General features: G+C 51.5%; 1 long non-coding RNA gene across 1 annotated transcript; it reads right to left on the bottom strand.

The window, feature by feature from the left end:
• Positions 1-2,700: 2,700 nt before the first annotated feature.
• On the bottom strand, positions 2,701-9,377 carry LOC149993961 (uncharacterized). Its single transcript, XR_016507869.1, has 3 exons — positions 9,274-9,377; positions 3,068-3,238; positions 2,701-2,835 (listed from the first exon to the last, which is right to left on the bottom strand). It is a non-coding gene; the product is annotated as an uncharacterized LOC149993961 (long non-coding RNA).
• Positions 9,378-15,841: the final 6,464 nt, after the last annotated feature.

The following is a 15,841-nucleotide window of genomic DNA, read 5'->3' on the forward strand; positions in this document are numbered from 1 at the left end:
GCTCTGTGGGGCACGGGGCACGGGTGCGCTTAATGCCAGCCTGCGGACTTGTAGGGGCAGCGCACGGGTGGGAGGGGAGGAGGCGCAGAACTGTCGGGGTTGGGTCACGGGGGAGGGACGGTCTCTTTAGGGCAGCGATTTTCAAACGGTGCGCCTCACGGCTTCTTAGAACCTGCACTACCTGACGATTTAGTCAGGGGCACTGACCTCTTCTCCCTTAGATGGCCAGACAAAGTATGACAACGGCCAGCAGAACAGTAGGCACCTGGTGTGAATGCATCAGAACGACACCTCTATTTTTTTGTCAGACTGGCAAAACACACAGTATTTTTTTTTTTTTTTTTTTTTTGGTGTACGGCAGAATTTTAGTTTATATGTGTCAGAAGGGTCGAAAACCACTGCTTTAGGATTATGTCAAAGGTTCAGCCAGTGTGTATTTCCACATCCTATGAGGGTGGGGCCGGGAGCAAACATCACATGTGTACGTGTGTATGGACCTGTCTATATGTACCTATGTAAACTTTTTAAAAATATACATGACTGCTATGTTGCTCCCCCAGAGTCGCATGCTGAAATGCTCACTCCCAGTGTGACGGCATCAGGAGGTGGGGACTTCGGGAGGTGCGGACGTTAGGAGGGTGGAGCCCTCAGGAGTGGGATCAGCGCTCTTGCAACAGGGGCCCCATGGAGCTCCCTAGCTCCTCCCGCCACATTGAGGACGCAACAGGAAGTCTGCGCTGGCTGTGAGGGGTGCTGCTCGCTGCCCTCTTCCGCGGGCACCCCTCTGGGAGATCTTTGGAGCACACAGTAGGTTCCCTGTTAGTTCCTTCAAGTCTGTATCTACTAGGTCTCACAAAGGCTCTATTCCATTAACTGCTCTGATACATCATCTCATTTAAATGCAGCACAGAGCCTAGCATATAGAAGATGCTCAATAAATATTTCTGAAACATGACTGAATGAATGAACTATTAATAAGTAAACTATGGGGGTGCGGCTAGGCCGAGGAGGGGGCAAAGGAGGAAAAATTGGGACAACTGTAATAGAATAACAATAAAAAGTTTAAAAAATTAATGTTACTTATAAAATAATAAGTCATGAGCGGTTATGAATCACCTGTCAAGTGGGTGCTGTGAAGCCTGTTTTACACAAAGAAAAACTGGGGCTCCGGGAGGTTAATTGACCAGCTGAGTCCACTCCGCCGCTCCACGCGTTCGACAAATATTTATTGAGTCCTCACTATGCACCAGGCATGTTTGCCTTTGACTGGGACAAACACTTCAACGTATGTATGCTGTATAATAGCTGAATGCGACAGAGACAAACCCAGCAGAATGGGGGGCGGGCAGGAGGCTCTGGGGAGGGGTGTACTGTTATAGACATTGGAGACAGACCCGAGGAGGTGAGGACGGGTGATGCGGCCCTTCGGGACGGGAGCCTTCCTGGAGGGGAGAAGTGAGTACGAAGGCCCCGAGACGGGAATGTGTTTGGGACATTTGGGGTAAAGCGAGGAGACCCGCACAGCCAGGGCAGAGCATCATGGCTGCCAGTCCACTAGACGAGTGTTCTAACGTGTCCCTCCGACCCCCCCCCCCCCGACCGGACCCCTCTGGTGGCTCGTCACTGTACTTGGGTTCCCCCAGCCGCACCGTGAGCTTCCCGAAGGTATGGATTTCCTCAGTTCTGCCCTGAGCCTGGGGCAGTGCCTGGGACATTGTGGGTCCTCGGTAAATATTTGTTGAAGGATTATGAATGAATGAATGAATGGATGAACTTAGAGACCCCAGAAGGGAACTCCCAGGGAACCTACTGTGCGCTCCACCTTTTGACCCTGTAGCTTTTCTTGGGAGACCTCAGGCTTCCCGAGGAAGGGCCTATGACAGCTGCGCAGAGGGGCATCGGTGCCCGGAACAGCAGAGCTAAGGGGTCCTGGAGAGGGTCTGGGGGAAGGTTTCTTGTGCACGTGCCCCACCTTTCCTCAAAAATATTTTCCATGCCTTCCCGGTGCCAGGAGCTCCCAGAGTTCCCGGGGCAGCCCCCGAGGACCCAGTGTATCAGCCACACCGTGGGAGGTCATGGCAGCCCCCTACCCCTGCCTGAGTCCTTTTCCCTTTTAGAACGAATGAATGAGTGGGCAGGACGCCCCGCTGCTTGTAGAGCCCAAAGCTGACATCAACACTCTGCTGTCAGCCTGGGGTGGGGGGTGGGGGAGCAGGGCTTCGAGAAACATAGATTCTCTCCCCTCCAGAGTGGGAGATGAGACGCCACACGGGGCCTCAGACCCCATGGAGTCCAGGCTTTGTGCTCCAGGGGAGGTGGAATGCCAAGCAAACGCATGTGCTGAGAGAGCGTACCGGGATCGCAAAGGGCCTCAGTCTGGGTCTCAGGGCTGGTCCCCAGCTCGGCCTGGGGCTTGCGCGAACAGCCCAAGGAGGCTAGGCCCTGGAGAGGCCAGGATTTACCCACATCTCTGTTTTGGAAGCCATTAATCTTGGAACGTATGAGCCTCTTTGTGGTGAAAAGCACACGCTGACACTTCTGTGTAAACACCCTGCTTAGCATATTGACAAACTGGTGGCTGTTACTTTGATCCCAGGCCGCTGCTCTGGCTTCGGGGGTGGGGGTGAGGGGGGGCGCCCCACCAGGCACAAAGGCGACTCTAATCCCTTCTCCACTCAGATCCATATATAGAGTTCGGAGTCTTTATTTTCTATATCCACTTAAGCTCTGTTCCGGGTTTGTTTTGGGCCCTTCTTCCGTCTTCGCGCTGGCCGGCGACTCCCAAGTCCGTTTTCTCAGCAAGGCATGCGGTGAAATTCCAAAGTAGCAAATGACCTGAATGAAAACCCTTAAACTCACATAGATTTAATCACTGCGGCAAATTGGAACCATTTGTGGTCGGGTTTTGATGGCGATCTGTAAAGGTTTGCCCCGTGCCCCCCTTCACTTTCTTTTTAAGTGGCTTAGTTAAGGTTAGTGAGAAAAGGGGACGTCCATGCCAAGGCCCTCGGGGTGGGGGGAAGGGACGTAAATTGTTTCTTTCGGCCTCGGAGACATGTGCACTCACCTGGAGTATCTTCCGAAGTCACACGGAGGGCACCTCGGTGGCAGCCAGCGACACCCCCGCATATTTCAGCAGCCAGGCCCAGCCATGTTCGGTGCGGCGAGTTTCTGCCGGATGTTTGCGGCCCTTTTAGGAAAATATAGTGCTTTGTGACTTCTGTTGCCTCTGGTTGCCCTAAGAAGGCAAGGGAAAGGTCAGGGCTTTTTTTTTTTTTTTTTTTTTCATGAACAGAGAAGGAATCGAACCCGATCTGATATGATTTCTCCCCAAGCAATCCAAACAGATGAGCTTTAATTAAGACGCGGATCCAGGACCGAGGCTGACCCACGGAGCACTGTGAGGGCGTGAGATCTGGTTCTGATAAAATCGACACTGAGGTTTTGAAGAATGAATCAGAAAGGAAGTTCAATTCCATTTCATGACTGGGCTGAACTCAGCACAAAGCTCATCGGTCATTAAAGGGAAGTTTCTCTCTCCTCCCCTCCCCTCCCCTCCCCTCCCCGTTTCTCTCTGTGTTGTTCTTTGCAATGTTGTTAGAAGTTTCTAGAATTGGTCCTGCTCTCAACAATCAATTGGTGGGGTGGGGGTGGGGATTCTTGAGAACAGATGGGAAGGTGAATTTGCAAAGAACCCAGCAACAGATTTTACTGCGCAAATTATGGAAAAAGTTACCCAATAGGGTTCCCCCTACCTTTTTCTTTTCTCCATCCCTAGTTTCTGTGATTATAGTGGGAGAGAAAATTCAGGCTGAAAGAAATTTGATATTTATTTTCTGTGAACTTTAATAAAGAAAGTGGTGGGTTTGAGACTTTTTTTTTTTTTTTAAGGCCCCTTTGGACAAGTCAATTTTTAATTTTTTTTTTTTAATAGCACCTTTTGGCATAAAGCTGCCAGGGTGTGATTGATGAAGTTGCTAAGAGGCTGTACTGAGAGCCATTCCCGGCAGGTTGGCCAGAGACTTTGAAGAGGTTTTTGACTCCGCAGCCCGCTCTTCGCGGGGACCCAGGTTCACCCAGGCAGGACTTTTAAAACGTTTAGCGCCCTAGCCTTCCTTGAAGTCCGTGTTTGTTTGGGTTTGCGGAATCCCCTTCCTTTCTTCAACACTCTCAGATGTCCCTGGTTGAGACCCAGCGATCAGCCGTAATCCACTCCAGCCCTGACCAGGAATAGTCCACTTTGCTCCTAAGCACAGGACACGACTTCAGCCCCCGGGGTCTCCGTGGTGAAATGCAATCGCAGACACTCCGAGATGCCTTGGGAGATAAGCGAGACCCTTAGCCCAGGGTCCCCCGGCCCGGCAGGAGCAGGAGTTGCCTTGTACATCACGGCGCTGTTATCAGCCAGGGACTGAGCAGCCCCGTCCACCGCATTTTCCACAGGGCTCCATGGTGTTAAGAAAATACCCCTCCAGCGCGGTGTTATTTTAGGCTGAAACAAAAGCCGACATGAATGGCTGGGGGGAAACAGAGGGGACATTGTTCTCCCTGTGACCGGGTGCTCAGAACTGGCCTGAAACTGGAATCCAACAAACAGAGAAGTAAATGCCATCGCGTACAAATGGGCTATCGAGTGTCCGGCGGGATCAACTGCGCACAGAGGGCGGCCAGGCCGGGGATTTTGCCAGTCCCTGGGTCATGGGAAGTTTGGTTTCCAGAGAAGAGGCCAAAAGTGTCACCTGATTCGTGACCATGTGACAACTGACTGGGAGAGGAAGCCACCTGCTTGTGAGAGAGAAGGAGAGGAGAACCCAAATGCCCCTCCTGTAAAGAATGGTCCCATTGCCCTGGTTGGGTAGCTCGGTTGGTTGGACTGTCATCCTGTGCACCAAAAGGTTGAGGGTTCGATTCCCGGTCAGGGCACATGCCCAGGTTGCGGGCTCAATCCCTGGGGAGGCAAGTGATTGATGTTTCTGTCTCACATCGATGTTTCTCTCTCTCCTTTCTCTAAAAGCAATAAACATATCCTTGGTTGAGGATTAAAATTAAAAAAAAAAAAAGAATCACCCCATTTAATCTTCCCAGCCCCGCTATGAGGCAGGCGTTATTATTTGCCTTACATATTTATTTTTATTCTTCAATTGCAGTTTACATTCAATATTATTTTGTGTTAGTTTCAGGTGCACAGTGTCATTATTCCTGGCCCCTTTTAAAGATGAGGAAACTGAGGCAGAGAGCAGTTGACTTGCCAGAGGGTCACGCTGCCGCCCTGAGCAAGAGCCAGGATTTCTGGATGGGGACTCCGGCTCCGGGGCCAGTGCTGCTTTGAGCTCCGCCTGATCATTGTGTCCTCGTTTTCGTTGCCTTTGTATTTCTTGCTCTGGGCACCTGGGAGAGGCCGCCGATGCCCTCACCACGTCAGCATAAGCCGCTGTAAGCCAGGGCGGCTTCAACTGCCTGCACCTACCCCTCCCCCACCTTATTTTTTGTCCGGGGGGGGGGTCTGCTGTGCCCATTTGCCCACAGTTGTGAGTTAATACCCCAGCTCCCTGCCCCTCTGGGGGCGGGCACTGGGCGGAGTGTTCGGAGGGGCTCCCCAGAGCTCCCCAGTGGGATGAGCTCTGCTGCCCCACTGGTAACGTGCTGGACGGGGCATGCCTTATTGCCCTCCCTCCCTGACACACCCCCACACCCTCCTACTGGTGTTTGCTGGGGTCACCCTGCTAATAGCACCCTCATTCCAACCCTTATCGCAGAGCAGCCAGGGGACCGTGACTCTGTCTCCCTCATCACGCTGTGAGCTCCGTGACAGCTTCCCATTGTGTCCCTGGGGACGAGCTGGCCGTCTGGCTTGTCGTAGGTGCCAGGCGAATACTTACAAAATGAAAGGATATGGAAGTGGAAAATCCCTCTCCACCTAACCTAAGTTTATATTTTGATAGTTTATCCTCTTCTTAAGCCAACACATGACATCTAAAGTCATTTTTAATCACTCACTCTTAAATTTTATTTATTATGATCAAATGTACTGGGGTAACATTTGTTAATAAAATTATATAGGTTTCATGTGTATAGTTCTGTAACACATTAGCTGCATCGTATTGTGTGTTCAACACCCCAAGTCAAGTCTTACGTCACCATTTATCCCCTCTTTACCCTCTCCTACCCCCCCCCACCCATTTCCCCTTGGTCATCACCATACTGTTGTCTGTGTCTATAAGCTACAGAAGACTCATAGTCATTCATTTCTTACTGAAGAGTTCCTTTACTCAGGTACCTAACATGGAGGGTGGAGACATGGTCCTCTTCTTCGCTCTGTATCTGGCTTAGAGTGGGGGACGAACCAGCTTCTGCATCAGGGTTAGTTAAGACCTTGGGGGGTTGTGTCAGAGAATGGTCAGCTATTTACCAACCCTAGGACATCCTCCTAGACTGGGGCTCCTGATCTTCCCTGCAACGTGGTGTGCCATGTGGCTGGGTTGCGGCCAGTGGAAGTTGAGCAGGTATGTCTCACCTTTAGCTCAGCCTGGGAACGATCCTCCATGTTATCCCCTTCTGCAGCTTGATGCCAATGAAGATTTGGGAGCCACACATTAAATACAGCAGAGTGCACTGCACAGAAAGCCTGGGTCCCCGAGTCACCCCTTGGAGCAGAGCCGCGCACTGACCAGGAGCTCCCGCATTAGGCTTTACTAGTGAGAAATAATTTTCTGTTGAGTTTGGACCCTCATACACTTTGGGGTTTGTTTGTTATAGCAGCTGATGTGACCCTTATACTGAGGTCCGAGGCAACTGACAAAGAGTGTCTCCTGACACATGTAAAAATAAGTATTAAACGTGTCCATCAGAACTCCCACATTTCACATGATAGCGACTTTTATTTTTAAAAAAAAATGCTTTCCTTGTGCCCTGAGTGCTTGTTTATCCTGCCTCTCAGGTGACGCCACAGACTCTCTAGAAAGTCTTGCCTAACAGGCCACCACACAAACCCCTACTTGAGAAGAGCAAGTAGATACGTTTGTCAAAGTTCAAGAGCACTGCTGTTTCCTTTGGAGCCTTGGGCAGCTCTTCCTGCCCCGCAAAGGGCTCCAGTAGCCACGGAGAGGTGTCTGTGTGTTAAGAGCAGAGACTTTCCTGATCCTTCCAACCTGCCTTTCAGCTCCAAACTTCTGGAAATGTTCCCCTAAACTTCCTTAAAACCCAAAGGGAAACACAGACAAGCCCCAACAAGAAGGCGCCCCAGCCACTACCTCCGCCGAGAGAACCTGGGAGTGTTGGGAAGGTCATGGCTTCTGGAACCAGTAGATCAGGGTTCGACTCCTGGGTCTGTCTTCTCCTTGTTATTATTCCCCTTTTACGGATGGTAAGTAGAGACTGATTCCTGAGCCTGCGTATTGTTGCCGAGTCAAGCTCTCCTGAGGCAATTAGCTGTGGCCCCTTCTGCCGTAACGGCCGAGGCGGAAGTGCCCTGTGGTGAGAACATGGGCCTCGCGAGGCTGGCACTGTGCTCTGCTTCCCCAGGCAGATTCCTTAGCCTCTCTGTGCCTGTTTCTTTATCTGTGAATCGGGACTGTACAGTGTCTCCACATGGGTCCACTGTGAGGCTGAACTGAGGACTCTTTGAGAGACACTTGGGATAGGGTCTGCACATAGTATTTGCCTTGGAAGTTGGTGGTGCCTAGTGGATCACATTCCTGTGGTCAACAGCACTTTTTTGTTAGTGTCCCCATGCAAGGGGCAGGTGACAGTGGTCTGAAGACATGTTTGGGACCTGGCCTGTGACATGAATGGTCACTTGGGGTTATGTGGAACCCTTGCAGGTCAGCACCCTTTGGCCTCCTGGGCAGACCCCTGGTGCTCTGTCTGTGAGGTGGGCCACCACTGGAGGGGGACCCCGCCCCTCCACCCATAGGCACAGTGACCACCGAGCAAGAGAACAGCGGCCCTGGCCGACTGCTGGGCTCACAGAGGCTGTTCTCAGAGGGGCATTGGCACAAACCCAGGAGCCTGGGGTCTGAGTTGATCATCCACGGGGGAGGAAACGTGGCACTGCTCCTGGTCATGGCTGTGGCCTTTGAAGCCAAACACACCAGACTATGCATCTGACAAACACTTTGCAGAGTGAAAGCACCCCTTACGTTTCTGAATGTTTTTTTTTTTTTTTCCAAATGGAAAATAGGCACAGGACTTAAAAGACTCTCATGATACAGGAGATTATACGCTGAAAAGTACCCCTGTCTCCTACTCCTGACCACCAGTGTCCCACAGGGGGTCTCTGGGGGAAACCATGGTTATCAGTGTCTTGTGCGAACCACTAAAGACTCTGCACATACACCAGCATGGACATGATATACACATAGACATTACTTACATACATGAATATTTTGACTTACAAAAGAAATGTCATATGGGTCAACCTAAATGACGTGTGTGTGTATAAACATGATAGCCTATTGTAAACACTGTTCCACTCGGTGTTTTTTTTCACTCAGAACCTAGGCCTATTCTTAGAAACCTCTCGGCGTCAGTTGGTACAGACATACCCCGTTCTTGTTAACCATTGTGTACTACCCGGGCCTGAAGACAGACCCACGTTAAGCCTCAGTTTATTTAACTAGCTGCCCCCTGGCGGAACGTGCCTGGTGTTGCGTGCCCCGCCCTCGCGAACCCGCCACCCCGAGGCCAGGCCAGGCCAGCCCCCCGCCTCCAGCACCTGTTACTGTCTTCTGTTCGGTGACTCCCCGGGGTGCACGTTTCTCTCCCTACAACTGCGCTAGACCCAGTTTGGGGCTCCTGCTCTCAGCCTAAACAAGCCTTAGATCTCTTCATAACTCAGCTTGTAAGCTGAGGCCTCTTAATTTGGCCCACAGGACTCTTTAACGCCTTTAAACCCCGTTAAACCCATGTAATGAGTTTCCCCTTGCTGTGCTCCTGGCCGTGAAAACTGAGAGTCGGGGCCCAGGCTCCCACCTGTTCCAGAGATTAGGCTGTGCTGGCGGGGCTGCAGGGCAGGCTGGAGGGGAAAGCGGGGGGCAGCGGGGGCCGGCGGTCAGCCACCGAAGCAGGGCTCCCGGCTGAAGTGGGTGTCAGGGCCCTGGGGCAGCTTCCGCTCTCAGACCTCCCATGGGTGCAAAGCAGGGTGGGGGCCGCGTTGCCTGGGTTCGGGGAGGGGGCTGAAGCTGGCAGTGGATCGCGAAGGCGGGGATCTCACACTGCGGGTGGGGTGCAGAGACACCGGGCTGGTTAGCCAATGAGACTTCTAAAGACGCTGACCTCAGCATGTCGGCCCTGCTCTGGAACCTTCTTTCCCAGACTGCTCACTGTGTAAGCGATGGCTGCTGGCTGCGTGCTTCCTCCTGGGGAAATCTCCCTTTCCCTCTCACACTCAGTCCACATGGGGCAAAGGGGGCTGACTCTGCACTTCCTGCTTCCAGGTCTGGGCATGTGACCAAGACTAGCCAATCAGAGTATTCAAGGTCACTCCCCATGGTGATTGGTTCGGGGTAGCCCCTCCCCTACCTCCAGCCCCAGTGATTGGTCGAAGGGTGGGCATGGGACCCAGGTCTGGCAGATCAGGGTATTTAACCTCGTGGCCACAGTAGGTGCTTCAGAGATGAATGTATAATTCAATAGCACTTCAAAGAGGGTCAACCCCAGAACTAGGGGAAAAGATGCGTTCTTCCCACGGGGGTTTCTGGACGAGAACATGCCAACCCGGAGCGTCGCAGGCCAGCCTTTCACCCCGAGGAAGAAGCCAGCTTCAGACGGCGTAAGACGGAGGGAAACGGGGCTGAGAGGGAGGAAGGGCCAGGCTGGGGTCTGATGATGTCGTTTAGCTTCTGGATCCAGCCATACCTGAAGCCTTCCGGCTTACATGAACGAATGCATTTTCTTATTTACTTAAATGAGCTGGAAATTGAGTTTGTGGGTTACGTTCAGCCGACAGTCCTCACTAAAGCTTACCGCTCACTACAGATACCAAACGCTACAAGAAACCCTTACACTTCCTTTCCTTGCTCTTCTCTGGCCACCATGCCTTCACCCAGCCCCAGAATTTGCCTTCAACATAGCCTACGTCCCTCCCTAACTGCTCAGCTCTTTTTCTCTATGGAGTAAATCATTTCTCACCCCCTCTCAGCATGTCCCTGTCAGCTAACATTTGACTGTGCCCAGAGCTCTAGGTTCTGTGCAGGTGCCCTGCTCCTGTTAGCAAACAGCTTCCCACTTCCAAGGAGCTGGTAACCCAGCTGTGGCTACTTAGCGCCAAGTGGATCCTCCATAAAGAACAGATGAGTGAATTGAAGGAATGGTGTGTGTGTGTGTGAAGGAGTGGAAGAGGCAGCAGGGCCCACTAATGACGGTCCTGTCGATTCAAGGCTGCATTAGCCAGTTGCCAAATAAGGGGTATGGACCCCCCGCCCCAGGGTGCTCAGGGGCATCAGGAAAACGGACAGCAGGCACAAGGAAAGTTTGGGAGGAAGTTGTGGGTTGCGTGCTAGGCTACAGGCTTTATATGCTTCCTTATGAAGAGCCACCGAAGGTTTTGGAACAGGTGTATAGCGTGCAAAGCTGTGTCAGACATGCTAACCAGGCAACGGTGTGAGGGCTGGATGAGGTAGGAAAGGACCCGTAGCAGCTGAACAAGGGAAAGGCGTTTAAATACATTTTCTGCGGGGCAGTGTGAGCCTGGCATATGGGGTGGCAGGGAGTGGATAGAGAGTGGCTTTGGGGAGATACGTGGGTTCTGTTCTTGAAAAGTCTTTTTCAGGAGGTCAAAGGTCATATCGTCTTGCATCCCACGCTCAGTACAGAGGGCGGGGGATTCCCGGGGAAGACAGGCCGACTTCCAGCTAGGCCTCCTGAAGCAGGACTTCTGGACGAGGCCACGCTGAGCCGTGATCACATGGCTGTAGCCTCAGTCAAACCAAGTTCAGATGTCAGCTCTGCCGTATGCATTCGAGAGCCTCAGTCTCATCATTTATTGTCTCTGTGCTTTACTGTTTTCATCTATAAAGTAGGACTCAGCAATGTACCAACTGAGTCTATGGCTGTTTGTAAGAGTAAATTAGATTATGACTATAAAAAGCTTGGGACATATATTAACTGCTGGACACTGTTTATTACTCAATTTACCATATTAAATTAGGGGTTGGCTTCTGAACCTTTTAGGATTGGAAGCTCGATTTTATGGGCAGAGTAAGGATGAAACAGACTCAAATGGACAAGCATGGAGTTGGGTATAAAACTAGAATGTAAATGACAATCAGAAGCACAGCTCTCTGTGGGTGTGGTGGGGTCACGTGGGTACAGCGGGGCACCCCCGTCTGGGCAAGTACTCGTGGGAGCCCGTGTTCTAATAGGAAGGTTGTGTTGGAAAGTGTACAGGGGGAAGAAAGGGACTTAGAATCATATCTCAGCAAATCTGAGGTCTCTCACCTGTCCAGAGGGAACCTTCCACAGAGGCACACAATGTTTAAGTCTGTCTAGCCATGGCATCCCCTCCTTTGGAGCCCCCAGCTTGTGACTGCCTAGGTTTTCTCTTCTCTTCTTTCCTTCCTTCCTTCCTTCCTTCCTTCCTTCCTTCCTTTCTTTCTTTCTTTTTTTTGTTTTTGTTATGAAAGCCTATTTGGTCTGAATTTTGGTCATTCTGTTGGGAGATCACTCTCCAGGGGTCTCTCCCATTTCTGCATGTTTTGCAAGGGAGGGGTGCTGACTGACCTCTGTTCCGGCAGGGCTGTTTGTGTAACCAGCAGCTTTGGAAGGTGGGGATAGCGTCTCCCCCAGAACAAAGGGCAGTTTCTTAAACTTGGGGGTTCTGTCCTATAATGCAACCCGCTGCATAGACACCTAGCTAATCTGTGTCACCCCCGTGGGACTGGGGACTGCAGGGACTGCTGTAAACCTCTGCTGGCGATGCCATGAGCAACAGCGTTCTTTGTCTCGGATCCAGATGTCTTGTATCTTCTTCTTGTTAACTTGCAAGCAGGACATTATCTCAGACCTGCCCCCGCTCCTGAGAGATCCCATCCGGTCTTCCTGATTCGGGCTGTGTCTGCGCAACGCTGGCCGAGTTACTTACTAAATAGTTGTCTATACACCAAATCTTTTTTTAATGTTGATTTATTTAAGAAGACGACTTTATAGAATTACCTTAGGTGGAGAACCGGCATGCTGTCTCATAAATCTAAGCTGAAGATCAATATAACAAAATTAAAACCCAAAAGCGTCCATACTATGTAATTCCATTTCTCTGACATCCTGCAAAAAACCCCAAAAACTGTGGAAACAGAAAACGGGGGCGGTGGGGGGACGGTTGACCTCCGGGGGCATGGGGTAGCTTTTTCAGGGGTGGGAATGTCCTAGATCTCGGCGGCTATGGTTGTTATACAACTGCGTGTATTTGTCAAAACTCATAAACCAAAAGTGGTGAATTCTACTGTATGTAAAATTTGCCTTACCCTGGCTGGTTTGGCTCAGTGGATTGAGCGTCGGCCTGCGAGCTAAGTGTCGCTGGTTCGATCTTCCAGTCAGGGCACATCAGAGAAGGAAAACTCTGACTCCAAAAAACCTCCGCTGCCTTGCGGCATACCTCTTCAGGGGAAAGGCTAAGGGAGTAAACCCCGACAGAAAATCCGGAGCCGGAGTCCCTAAGGCGGTTTGACGTTGTAGTCAACACCGGCAACTCCTGCGGCGCACCTGAAGCCAAGCTGTATCGACTCCGTCTTTCCCTTGGACCCTTCAGCTGCGAAGAGAGGGTGAGTCTGCTGCATGGGCAACAGCAGACCCTCCATATCACCCTGCCCAGGCTCTGTAGCTTCAGCTTCACTGGAGAGGACACCCCAGCGTCATCGCAAGATGTCGATTCAACACGGGAGGAGACAGATACCGTGTCACTCCCGAGTCGGACTGCACAACCATTCTCAGTGGTGCAGATAGACTCTTAAGAAGCTACACCATCGTCTCTCGAGACAGACGGCTGCCGAAAAAAAAAAAAATTTGCCTTCGTAAACTTTACTTTAAAAGGAAACATAAAAGCCAATATCTTTAAGTTCTGGCCAGATATCCTTGCTTGCCCAAGGCAAAAGTTCTGCTCTATCTTTGGCACAAAGGGAGAGACACGACCCGTGTTGAGGTTGTCTTAAAGATCTCCACACACAAGCCAAGATGTTCTCCTTGCCCCCATCCGAAGGACTCAAAGACGTGAAAAGGAACGCCTCTCTTCCCACGTGACCCAATGCTAGGGCAACTGTGTCCCTAAGTGACCCCAAACCACCTCTGTACCACCCAGGGCAACCGGGCTGTGTTTGGGGAATGTGCTTCTTAGCTCTTCACTGGCTACATTTCCATCCCCTCCCAGGCCTGTCTGCTTGAAGTTACTCCCACCTACTTGGACAAGAGTGTTGGACGTTCCCAAATTCTGCTGCCCTGTTGCATGCGGGCAGCCCTTGGCGGCGCCAGAGAGAACCCTGCTTACCCGTCTATATAGATGGCGCTACTGAAATCCCTGGGGAGCCTGGCCTCTGTCAGTGCCAACTTCAACTTCTTGGGGGCATTTCACCGTCACTTGCATGGCCCTTAATGCAATGAAATGACACACACCTGAGCCTCGCCTGTCCCTCTATCTCAGTCTACCATGCTCCCTCCCTACCCACCCACCGCCAGCAGCACCCCATCCCCAGTCTCAGCAACAGCCCCCAAGGCCCACCAGTCCGTCTCAGAAGCCACAGGGAGGGGAAAATGGTGGCCGCCTTTCACTGGAGGGTGTGATAAGCGCTACTGTGTTGTTTTTGACGGCTTTCCTATTTTTCCTGGCACAGGCCCGGAGCTGGGAGTGCTCAGGGCCAATTATGAACGTGGACGTCATTGTCGGCGGCTGCCTGGTGGAGCAGAGGCTCAGCTCGGCCGGGCCCGCAGTAATCTCTATAATTAACTCCGATGATTCACTGCTGTGCACTCACTGGGCTCTGTTCAAGGCCAGCGACATCCGCTTACACGGGGAGCATGCACAAGCGCTCCCGAGGCCTTCCTTTGGAGGAATTTCCTAAGCCTTCCTCCGCCTGTTGTCTGTTCTCTGTTCTCCACGGAACCCCTGGACCTCACCCTGCCCTTACCTCCTGTTGGAAAACGTAGCCTAGAAGCGGGGCCATAAAGGAGGAACTAAGGCTTTCAGCTCTCCCAGCGGAAATGCCACCTCTTCCAGGAGGCCTTCCTGGACCACCCTATCTATGCCAGCCTCTCCAAACTTGTTTCTGTCCCCCACCAGAACAGCTTCACTTTTGACAAAGATGTCAATCAAAAAGGATCACTCGCCTTACCAAAGGGGCTTCCCTGTGCACCCCATGTGAAGTGACATGCCCGCCACCATCACCCTCTGATCCTTTATCTTGCTTCTTTGTCCGTTTTCAGTCATTTATTTTAAGGGCAGGTGAGCCACAATGAGTGCGTCACGGGCAACCAGGGAGCTCAGAGGACCAGGGCAGCAGGCAAACAGTGGAGCTGCCTGGGACCCCCGGACCCACGGCCCCCCGTGGCCAGCTCCTCCCGAAGAAGACGCCCTCTGAGCCTCTTTGCTGGGGAGGGGTTTGGGGTTGCACAATGACCAAGCATCTCCCGGACTTCAGAAAACAGTGTTCTGGTGCCTTCGTGCCTGCGTGGGTCCTGCCGGGGCCTCCCGGAACCTCAGGAAACCTCATGTTTTCTAAATTGCACTTTTATGCTCAGCAAGCCCTCAGGCTACCTGGTTAAAAGTTTACATTAAAAAATCCTTCATAATTGGTTCGTTTGAAAGGTGCCCTCTGCAGAGCCATCAAGGCAGGCCGCGTCCGTTAGCAGCCATTCACGTAAAATCCAGGCAGTTCCATGTCGATCATCCTGGGGCTTCAGAAACCGTCTGCCGGCCTCCCCGAGCCCAGCCTCGTGCCAGCACGAATCAGCCAGGGCAGGAGGGGCGCGGCGCGGCACCTTCTAATCCCGGCTTTCTCCGCTGTGGCCCTATTGCCATGGGGTGGTCCTGTGTTGAAGGCTGCCCGGTGCATTGTAGGGTGGTCAGGAGCATCCTTGGCCTCTACCCACTAGATGCCAGCAGCACATCTAGTCCTGACCGCCAAGCGTGTCCCCTGGGGGGAAAAAATTGCCCCGGGTTGAGAACCACTCTTCAAATTTTCTATTCATTCAGACAGCTGAAATTTGGAAGAAAAAGTCAACTCAGAAAAGACACTTCTTCTTACATCCAATAAACTAAATTAAAAAAAAAAAACAAAAAACATTTCTTGAAGGCCTCTTACATGCTAGGCCCTGGCAAGGGTGACAAATCAGGGGTGCACATGGCCCCAAGTACCTCTCTTGAATGAAGGACAGAAGAGACCAAGGTATGGAAAACAACTTCATTTTAAAAAGGAAACTAAAATAGCTGAATGTGACAAAATAGGATTCAAACAGTACAAACAGGACACAGAGAATGCATCCTGATCCCTTCAAAACTGGACTTCTGGTTCCACTGCCCCAGAGAAAAATCCCCGTGACAAATTCTGGGGGCTTTCTTCTCATAATATTTTGTATTTGTGTGTTTTTGTGTAACTCTGTCTCTCTCTCCCTCTTAAAACACCAGAAATAGCGCATTATACACATTCTGCACCTCCATTTTTTCCTTTAACGTTATGCCTTGGAGATTTTTCTGCACTAGCTTGAAAAAACTTCTTCCATCCTTATAACAATTAAGTGCTTTCCACTGGGGAGCTTACCTGTGTGCTTCTGCAGCCAGACTCTGATTGCCGCTGTCAGACTGTTTCCTGAATGATTTCAACATCCATTTGCAGGTGTATGACTCTATCTGTTGGATAAC

Source organism: Furipterus horrens, unplaced genomic scaffold (genome assembly GCF_987537825.1).
Source record: "Furipterus horrens unplaced genomic scaffold, mFurHor1.1.pri manual_scaffold_13, whole genome shotgun sequence".
Classification (NCBI taxonomy): domain Eukaryota; kingdom Metazoa; phylum Chordata; class Mammalia; order Chiroptera; family Furipteridae; genus Furipterus; species Furipterus horrens.